Raw genomic sequence first — 10,047 nt, forward strand, 5'->3', positions numbered from 1 at the left:
CATGCTAGATATATCATAGGCGGTTCCCAAACAGAAAATAAAGTTTATTCCTTTTTCCACCATTCTCTAACAATCCACGGCTAACAGTATCCACGGGTGCCCTCCATACCAACACTTTCCAAGGAATTTATTATGTGATAACATAAAGTAAATTTATTTTTTATTTCGGGACTGGGCATCCCTAGTACCTTTGCCGTACTCTTGTGCAATGACAAGTGAATAAACACTCATCTTGAGAATAACACATCTAGCATGGAAAATATTGGCCACCCCCTGCTGCTTCGTGAGCGGTACAAACGCACAAAAAGGAAATTTATTTTGAGAAATAGAGATGGCGCATACAAATTTACTTAGAACGGCACGAAAATACCGCATATAGGTAGGTATGGTGGACTCATGTCGCAAAACTGGGTTTAAGGATTTTGTATGCACAAGTAGCATCTCTACTTAGTACAAGTGGAGGCTAACAAAAAGATTGAGAAGCAACCGACCAAGAAACAAAAATTCACATAAGCGAGCATTAAGCATAACTAACACCGAGTAATGCACCACAAGTAGGATGTAATTTCATTGCATAACTATTGACTTTCGTGCTTGCATAGAGAATCACAAATCTTACTAAATCATAATTACTCGTCAACATGACTCACATATCACTATCATCATATCTCAAAATTATTACAAAGAATCAAGTTTATTTTGTCCAATGATCTTCATAAAAGTATTTATTGTATCCCCCTTGAATATCTATCACTTTGGGACTAATTTCATATGTTGCTTTTGATAAGCTCAAAACAAATTTAAGTGAAGAGCATGAGCATAAAAGAATTTTCTTTTCTCAAAATAATATATGTGAAGTATAAGAGAATTTCTTCAAAAATCTTAAAGCATACCGTGCTCAAAAAGATATAAGTCAAGCACTAGAGCAAATGACAAACTACTTTAAAACAATATATGTTAAGATCAAAAGAGTAGTTAAGTAAATAGGTAGCTATGTGAGGACTCTCTCTTATTTAAAAGTTTCAGATCTAAGTATTTTATTAGAACAGCAAGCAAAACAAAATAAAATGGCATTCCAAGAATAGCACAACTCATGTGAAGAAGCAAAAACTTAGGCTCAACCGATACTAACCGATAATTGTTGATTAAGAAATATGGGATGCCTACCGGGGCATCCCCAAGCTTAGATGCTTAAGACTTCTTGGAATATTAACTTGGGATGCCTTGGGCATCCCCAAGCTTGAGCTCTTGTGTCTCCTTAATTCCTCTCATATCACGGTTTTCCTAAATCTGAAAAACTTCATCCACACAAAATTCAACAAGAACTCGTGAGATAAGTTAGTATAAACCAATGCAAAACTTTATCATTATCTACTGTAACAAACCACTAAAATTATTATTCAACATTGCATACTAAATGCATCTGCATATTTAATACTCCTATCCTCAAATAGAATCATTAAACAAGCAAACATATGGAAGCAATGCAAACATTACAACAATTTGTCTAAATAGGACAGTCTGTAAAGGACGCAATATTCATCATACTTCCCTAACTCAATTTTTTTATAAAAATACCACATGGTAGAAAATTTATTATGGCCTACTATGCAAAAAGATTCAAACTTATATCCATTCTGACTTTCCTAGTGAATTTTTGCAACAGAGATAAACTTTCTGTTTTGAAACAGTAACTCATATACTTGTAAAATACGCATGGCAAAGGCTATACTTGACATTTTTATTGAAATGAAAGATGCAAAACTTTATTATAAATAGCAGCAAGCATATACAAACAAAATAAAATGACCCTCCAAGCAAAACACATATCATGTGACGAATGAAAATATAGTCCCAAGTGAGATTACCGATAATGTTGGAGACGAAAGAGGGGATGTCTTTCGGGGAATCTCCAAGCTTAGTTGCTTGGATCTTCCTTGAATATTACCTTGGGGGTGCTTTGGGCATCCCCGAGATTAGGTTCTTGTCACCCCTTATTCTCCTCATATCGACATCTACCAAAAACTTGAAAACTTCAATCACACAAAACTTAACGGGCTTCGTGAGATAGGTTAGTGTGATAAGGAGCAAACCATTTCACTTTGGTACTGTCAAAGACAAGATTCATAATTCTTTACACACAATTCCAACTGTATCACATCATTTCCACAATTTATATTGAGCAATATAAGCCATAGAAATTAGGAAACAAGCAAACTATGCACTGAAAACAGAATCTGTCAAAAACAGAACAGTCTGAAGTAATCTGTACTCCAACCATACTTCTGTAACTCCAAAAATTCTGAAACATTAGGACAACGTATATAATTTATATATCAATCATCTGTAAAAAAATTCAGATCAAAATCACATTTCAGTGAATTTTTAAAATTCCTGGACTGAGCGCAAAATTTTCTGTTTTTGGACAGAATCAAATCAACTATCATCCATGCTATCCCAAAGGCTTTACTTGGTACTTTATTGAAACAAAAACTATAAAACATGATTACTAAAAGTATCCTAATCATGTGAACACACAATGACAGTAGGGGTAAATGTTGGGTTGTCTCCCAACAAGTGCTTTTCTTTTATGCCTTTTTAGCTAGGCATGATGATTTCAATGATGCTCACATAAAAGATAAAAATTGAAACATAACAAGAGCATCATGAATCATATGGCAAGCACATTTAATTCTAACCCACTTGCTATGAATAGGGATTTTGTGAGAAATTTTTTATGGGAACAAGAATCAACTACCATAGGAAGGCAAAACAAGCAAAACTTCAAGATTTTGAAAACATAAAGAGGAAACTTGATACTATTGCAATTCCTAGAAGCATAAGTTCCTCCCTCATAATAATTTTCAGAAGCATCATGAATGACTTCAACAAAATACTCATCAGATAAAGCATTCTTTTCGTGATACATAAGCATATAAATTTTGTTACTCCCCACATAAGTAAATTTATTATCATTCATAATAGTGGGAGCAAACTCGAAAATGCGTTGGAGCACCCGGCGACTATGCCACTGTAATCTCACTCATTCAATCGTCTCGGGATTCCATCCTCTATATTAGCTGGGTACGTATTGGATGATTTTTACCGTGTATAGCTCTCCAGCGGTTTTCGTATTAAATGATGCATAGTGTCATTTCTGTTCTAACTTCTGACATGGAGTGCATGCATCCTACTCAACTGCTAACGCCCAACAACCAGAGCTTTAATTCAATGCATCACGCTCCTCAATATCCCACTTTTTTTCTCCATGGATAATGGTTGCTTAATGCACACTCTTTTTTCTAGTACTCTTGGTGCATAAAGTTTGTAAAAAGAAACATGTGCACACTTTGTTCCAAACAATTTCACCGCTGATTCCAAAAATCATCCGATGGGGAGATGGTGTGTTTAAAAGTGTGTGTAGTAACTCGAGCGCATGCTTTGTGGCACGGGAGCGACTTTGTTGGCCCATCTGTCTTAGACACGCAAAGCATTAATGAACTTGGAGTAACTTGTGTTCAGACATTTCATGCATGCATGTGGGACCCTCAACGCGAAACTTTACCATGCCTGTACTACTCCATGTCCCATTTTGGAGAAACAGCCGTGTACTCTAGGATTTTTCATCGACCTACGTGATTCATTGAAGAAAGCTTAGTTGTCCAGGCAAAGCTTTCTCAAATTAACATACCATTTGATTAACTACTATGAGTGACATAAAAATTACACAATAATACATTGAGCAGATTTCTTTTTATTCATTCATTACAAAGATACATACTATCATTTCTCTAATCTTGAATTGTAATAGGCTAATTGTGAGATTCCATGACATCATTTCGCGCTTCCGTTGCACGGGAAGCTGTTAACCTCGTCACCTTCTTCCTCTCTCCCATTGACTTACGTCCAGACAGCGATACCAAGAATCTCCATTTAAAAGCACGCTCCACATTTTGTTGAACATAGTTGACACATGGGGGTCGGTCTCTCCAAATCCTTCTTCCAACGTGTACTGAACTGGTGCCTGAAAGAGAATTACAACTTCTCGTCATTGTTACCGCATCAAACTTAAAATAACTGACAGCAGAGATGAATCAACAAGTGACTTGAAAAGATATATATGATTGGTTTGTGATTAGGGTATGCGACGGCTGTGCACATAATAAAATTATTATTGCTGTAGATGCGTTAGAGAGTCTTGCTAATAATAAATGACTTCCAGGAAGTTCATAAATGAATCAGGCGCTCGATTCTACATGAACATGTGCACCCTGCCTGGAATTAAATGTGTATGGACACTTGGACAGATTGAAACTGTGCGTATATACTCACAACTGCTGTATTGAGACATTGAAAATCATTCCGATTAAACTTGCACCGATGCCGAAACACTGACTTACGTCCAGACACGCGATACCAAGAATCTCCATTTAAAAGCATGCTCCACATTTTGTTGAACATAGTTGACACATGGGGGTCGGTCTCCCCAAATCCTTCTTCCAATGTGTACTGAACTGGTGCCTGAAAGAGAATTACAACTTCTCGTCATTGTTACCGAATCAAACTTAAAATAACTGACAACAAAGATGAATCAACAAGTGACTTGAAAAGATATATATGATTGGTTTGTGATTAGGGTATGCGACGGTTGTGCACATAATAAAATTATTATTGCTGTAGATGCGTTATGAGAGTCTTTCTAATAATAAATGACTTCCAGGAAGTTCATAAATGAATCAAGCGCTCGATTCTACACGAACATGTGCACCCTGCCTGGAATTAAATCTGTATGGACACTTGGACAGATTGAAACTGTGCGTATATACTCACAACTGCTGTATTGAGACATTGAAAATCATTTTGATTAAACTTGCACTGATGCCGAAACACGAGCCAACTGGCTAAGATTACAGGGGGGAGCGTCTCCATGTGCTCCTAGTCCGCCTCCGAGCAAACTCAACAAAATAACTATCATGTGATACTTGATTGGCATAATCATATTGAGAATTAAAATTATGATGACAAGTTTCACGGTTATCATTATTATTTATAGCATACATGTCATCACCATAATCATCATAAATAGCAACTTTGTTCTCATAGTCAATTGAAACCTCTTCCAAAATAGTGGATTCATCACTAAATAAAGTCATGACCTCTCCAAATCCACTTTCATCAATATTGTGAAAAGATTCAACACCCTCAAAAATAGTGGGATCACTACCTAGAGTTGACACTCTTCCAAACCCACATTCATCATTGTAATCATCATAAATAGGAGGCATGCTACCATTATAACAAATTTGCACATCAAAACTTGGGGGAATAAAAATATCATCTTCATCAAACATAGCATCCCCAAGCTTATGGCTTTGCATATCGTTAGCATCATGGATATTCAAAGAGTTCATACCAACTACATTGCAATCATGCTCATCATTCAAAGAATTTTTGTCAAACATTTTATAGAATTCTTCCTCTATCAATTGAGCACAATTTTCCTTTCCATCATTTTCACGAAAGACAATATAAAGATGAATAATATGATGCAACCTCAATTCCATTTTTTTGTAATTTTATTTTATAAACCAAACTAGTGATAAAACAAGAAGCTAAAAGATTTGATTGCAAGATCTAAAGATATACCTTCATGCACTCACCTCACCGGCAACAGCGCTAGAAAAGAGCTTCCTTGACGGGGTGTGGGTGCCGCTTACCTAACCTCCCCAGTAACAGCGCCAGAAAAGAGCTTGATGTCTACTACACAACTTGTTCTTTTAGACTCGTGTTGGGCCTCCAAGCGCAGAGTTTTGTAGGACAGTAGCAATTTTCCCTCAAGTGGATGACCTAAGGTTTGTCAATCCGTGGGAGGCGTAGGATGAAGATGGTCTCTCTCAAACAACCCTTCAACCAAATAACAAAAAGTCTCTTGTGTCCCCAACACACCAAATATAAAGGTAATTTGTATAGGTGCACTAGTTCGGCAAAGAGATGGTGATACAAGTGTAATATGGATAGTAGATAATGGTTTTTGTAGTAAGAGCAATAAAAAATAGCAAGGTAGCAATTGATAAAACAGAGCACAAATGATATTGCAATGCTGTAAAATGAGGCCTAGGGTACGTACTTTTGCTAGTGCAATCTCTCAATAGTGCTAATCTAATTGGATCATTGACCATCCCTCAAAGTGATATGAAGAATCACTCCAAAGTTTTTATCTAGCTGAGAACATAAGAAGAAATTGTTTGTAGCTATTCTTTCCAATCGATCTATCCAAGAGTTCGTACAAAAATAACACCAAGTTATTCTTTTCGATCAATCTATCAAGAGTTCATACTAAACTAACACTAAGTTACTATTTCCGATCGATCTATCAAGAGTTCGTACTAAAATAACACCAAAACAAATTCAGATTCATAATACTCAATCCAACACAAAGAACCTCATAGAGTGCCCGAAGATTTCTTCCGGAGAAACAAAAGATGAGAACGTGCATCAACCCCTATGCATAGATTACCCGAATGTCACCTCGGGAATCCGCAAGTTCAGTGCCAAAACATGTCTCAAGTGAATCAATATAATGCCCCATTGTCACCAAGGGTATTCATATGCAAGACATATATCAAGTGCTCTCAAATCCATAAAAGTATTCAATCTGATAAAACGAAATCTCAAAGGGAAAACTCAATTCATCACAACAAGATAGAGAGGGAGAAACACCATATGATCCAACTATATTAACAAAGCCCGAGATACATCAAGATTGTGCCATCTCAGGAACACGAGAGAGAGAGAGAGATTAAACAAATAGCTACTGGTACAATCCCTCATCCCCGAGGGTGGACTACTCCCTCCTCATAATGGTGGCCGATGTTTGCTAGAACTACGTCGGTATTTACCCAAAGAGGAAGGGATGATGCAGTATAGAGACGGTAGGTATTTACTTCAGTGATGAGACCAAGGTTATCAAACCAGTAGGAGAACCTCCTCACACCATGTAAACAGCACCTGCACACAAAAAACAAATACTCGCAACCCAACATGTTAAAGGGGTTGTCAATCCCTTTTGGGTACGACACCTCAAGTGGGCAAAAACATGAGGTAAAAAAGTGGTAGATATGGTAAATAGATCGCGGAACAAATAAATTGCAGCAAGATATTTTTGTAGTTTTGGTTTAATAGATCTGAAAATAAATGCAAAATAAAATAGGTTGCAAAGGCAAATATGATGAAAAGAGACCGGGGGCCGTAGGTTTCACTAGTGGCTTCTCTCGAGAAAAATAGGAAACGATGGGAAAATAATTACTGTTGGGCAATTGATAGAACTTCAAATAATCATGACGATATCCAGGCAATGATCAATATATAGGCATCACACCCAAGATTAGTAGACCGACTCCTTCCTGCATCTACTACTATTACTCCACACATCAACCGCTATCCAGCATGCATCTAGTGTATTAAATTCATGAGAAAACGGAGTAATGCAATAAGAGCGATGACATGATGTAGACAAGATCCGTTTATCTATCACGGCAGATATAGATCTCATCTTGTTATCCTTAGTAGCAACGATACATACGTGTCGGTTCCCCTTCTGTCACTGGGATCAAGCTCCATAAGATCGAACCCACTACAAAGCACTTCTTCCCATTGCAAGATAAATAAATCAAGTTGGCCAAACAAAACACAAATATCAGAGACACTACTAGGAAAATGCTTATAGATAGAAGTTTACCAGTAGCTTTTGTTTATGACACCATGCTACTAGTAGTTAGTAGTAGCGCTGGCTAGAAAGAGTGCTACTGGTATCTGTTAGCAGCAACGCTTGTTATCTAACCCCATGCTACTACTAAGTGTAACAAACCACACCCCCTAATCAATAAATATTAGCAGCACTGGTCGCCCAACCGGCGCTATACTGTTAGTTTAGGATCTATAGAGCCTGTTGAGATAAACGCGCTACTACTATTTTTTCAATGTATAACATTTTACGAGTAGCGTGTTTTTTTAGCCCGCGCTATAGGTAGTGCAACACTAGCCGTAGACATTTTGCAAGCTGCCATAGCAGTAGCGCGCATAGGTGACCCGCGCTACTGCTATGCCCACCAGCCACCTTTCCCCTCCTTCCTCCCATTTCTTCTTCCTCTCCCCCTTCCTTTCTCCCCCTTTCCTTGCACCTTGCTTGTTCCAATGCTCCCCCTCCTCCACCCCTCCATTAGAGCCCTCCCTTCCCCTCTTCTTTGCCCTTCCACCCCCCCTCTTGTTTGCCCCTCCACCACACCCCTCCATTAGAGCCCTCCCCCCCTCTTCTTTGCCCTCCACCACCACCTCTTCTTTGCCCTCCACCACCACCCCCTCCATTAATGCTCTCCCTCCCCCTCTTCTTTGCCCTCCGCCACCCCCTTCCATTAATGCCTTCCCTCTTCTCCTCTCCCTCTCCTCCCACTCCCTCCATAGCTCCCTCTCTCCCTAGCTAGATAGCTAGCTAGTTATAGCTATATATCTATAGAGCTACTAGGTAATTAAGAAGAAAGGTGCTCGATATCCCTCTCGACACATAGGTGAGCAAAAAGAAGTGTTTGTGTGGATAGGACCGAAACTATATATATGGGCGATATGAGAATATACTGAATTGTTTGTGGCATAATTTGAGTTGCCTACATTGTGTATTTGATGAAATAATTTGGGTGACATGAGTCGCCTATGTTTTGCCGAAATGTCGATTCAATTCTGTTTCGGCGAATTTTGGGCAAACTCAATATGTCCTATGTTTAGGGAAGGTCATGGCAAATTTTTTGTATGAATTTGATCCATGCATGCATATATACGTGGTTATAATATTTGCTCCACGCGCAGGTGATCATGAAGGTCAATGGAAGGATGGTGGAAAGATACTGGCAATCCGCTGTGGACGACATGTATGAAAAAAGACTAAAGGATGTTTTATGTCCGTGTCGAAAATGCAAAGGAATAGTCAGGCTCGACCCCTTTGAGGGTTGTACATTCAAGGCGCACCTGCTCATGATTGGTTTCATGCATGGACATACTTGGTGGATAAGTGAAGATGATGATGATGAGGAGGAGGACATCAACGGGGCAGGAAATAATGACATGGGGCCACCAGACGAAGAGATGACCGATTATGTGCCTGAAGAGGAAGACGGCCTCGGAAATGTCGATGGCGAAGAGGCAGTTCAAGGCGGAGAAGACGCAGACACGCCGCCGTCTTCGTTGCTACTATGCTCAGCCATGCGGGAACCGCATGTTCGAGACCTGCTTCGCAAGAAGACGACTAGCGATAGAGCTCCTTCTAGAGAGGAGGACAAACTGGCGCAACTAGAGGTAGACTCGATGACTCCTTTGTATGATGGTTGCAATCCCGAGGTAACCCGCTTGAGTTTCACACTAGAACTTCTAAAGACAAAGGCAAAAAACAAATGGACAGATGCAAGCCTGGATGAGCTTGTGAAGTATCTGAAGAAGGTTCTTCCCGCAGGAAGCTTGTGTCCTACTAGTGTTGAGGAGGCAAAGAAAATCGTGTGCCCTCTTGATCTGCCACACATTAGATATCACACATGCATCAACGATTGCATCATATATCGGAACGAGCACATGGAAAAAACCATCTGTCCAAAGTGCAATGCTTCACGATATAAAAAGGCACGAAAGAAAGCTCCACAGAAATTTGTATGGTACTTTCCGATCACTCCATGTCTACAGCAGTATTTCGTAGATCCTAAGGAAGCAAAGCTTATGCGCTGGCATGCGGAGAGGGTGAAGCCAGATGACGAAGATGAGCCGAAGCTGAGACACCTCGCAGATGCTAGCCAGTGGAGAGAATTAAATGCTGAATTTGATTTTTTTGCAAAGGATCCAAGGAACATCGTGCTTGGCGCTAGTAGTGATGGCATGAATCCATTTGGCAACCAGAACACCAATCATAGCACATGGCCCGTGTTTGTATGGATGTACAACCCCCCTGGTTGTGCATCAAGGAAAAATACATACACATGGCTATGCTTATTCAAGGGCCGAGACAACTGA

Source organism: Triticum aestivum, chromosome 7B (genome assembly GCF_018294505.1).
Source record: "Triticum aestivum cultivar Chinese Spring chromosome 7B, IWGSC CS RefSeq v2.1, whole genome shotgun sequence".
Classification (NCBI taxonomy): Eukaryota; Viridiplantae; Streptophyta; class Magnoliopsida; order Poales; family Poaceae; genus Triticum; species Triticum aestivum.